Below are 1209 nucleotides of genomic sequence, written 5' to 3' on the forward strand. Positions count from 1 at the left end.
TAATGTACAGACAGAATGGTTTCCAGAACCTCTTCTGAGATGCCTGAAGATCTTAGATACACACATGCACCAGAGCTAAAGAACATAGACACCACAATAATGTGAGGGACACAGGTCGAGAAGGCCTTTCCTCTCTCTTCTTTCAGAGGAAACTTCAAAAAGTTAAAAATATGTGAACATATGATACAACAATGAAGATAAAGCAGCTCCCACTAATAATGATGGCACTTAGAAGAATTAAAATTTTATTGATAAATGTGTCTGAACAAGACAGCTTCAGCAGAGAGGGGATATCACAGAAGAATTGAGGAATCACAATAGAGTGACAGAAGGACAGCTGGAATGTTTCCACTGTGTGCAAACTTGCTGTGACAAGACCAATGAGTATGGAAGCCAGAGTCATCTTAACACAGAATTCGTGGTTCTTGATCATGGGGTAGAGGAGGGGCTGGCGAATGGCCACATAGCAGTCCTGGGTCATCATGGTGAGTAACAGAACCTCCATACATGCACAAAAGAAGACCTAAAGGATTTGCACAGCACACCCAGTCTCAGAAATGCCCCTGTTGTCAGTGAGGGAGTTGACACAAGCATTGGGGACTGTGACAGAAACATAGCACATGTCTGAGATGGACAGATTCCTGAGGAAGAAGTATATATGTGTGTGGAGGTTCTGGTCAATGGTGGTAACCATGATGATGGTCAGGTTCCCTAGCAGGCTGCCGAGGTACATCAGCAAGAACAGAATGCTGAGAAGGAGCCTGAGCTCCCATGTCTCAGCAAAAACTCAAGGACAAACTGAGTAACTATAGTGGAATTTTGCATTGCCATAAAATTCCTTTTGATCTACAAAAGAAAATCAATGAAAAAGTAATTATAAAATAATAACTGGGTGACTAACATTCCCTTGACATTACTTACTGCTATTTTCTACAGTGATACTGCTGTGTTTTAGTGAAATTCCTAAGAAATCCCTTTAGATAAAAGTAAGAATTACTTGAATTTTAATTTTTCTATTTAAATTTCAAAATCAAATCTCTACTTAAAAGTACTAAGTAGGGATATTTTGTACTGTGTAGAAATATATAAATTTGATATACCCTAACTCAGGTGTTTCATAGACACACAAAAGCACATATGCATACATATGCACAGGCCCTCCCTCAAGTTATAAACTGAAGTTCACCAATATTATTACATCTTTTCTAC

General features: G+C 38.9%; 1 pseudogene; it reads right to left on the minus strand.

The window, feature by feature from the left end:
- The window catches only part of LOC108491626, a 1526-nt pseudogene extending 701 nt beyond the window's left edge, over positions 1-825 (minus strand).
- Between the last annotated feature and the right edge of the window lie 384 nt (positions 826-1209).

The sequence above is a fragment of the Nannospalax galili genome, unplaced genomic scaffold, assembly GCF_000622305.1.
Source record: "Nannospalax galili isolate Female #2095 unplaced genomic scaffold, S.galili_v1.0 scaffold1725, whole genome shotgun sequence".
In the NCBI taxonomy this organism is placed as follows: domain Eukaryota; kingdom Metazoa; phylum Chordata; class Mammalia; order Rodentia; family Spalacidae; genus Nannospalax; species Nannospalax galili.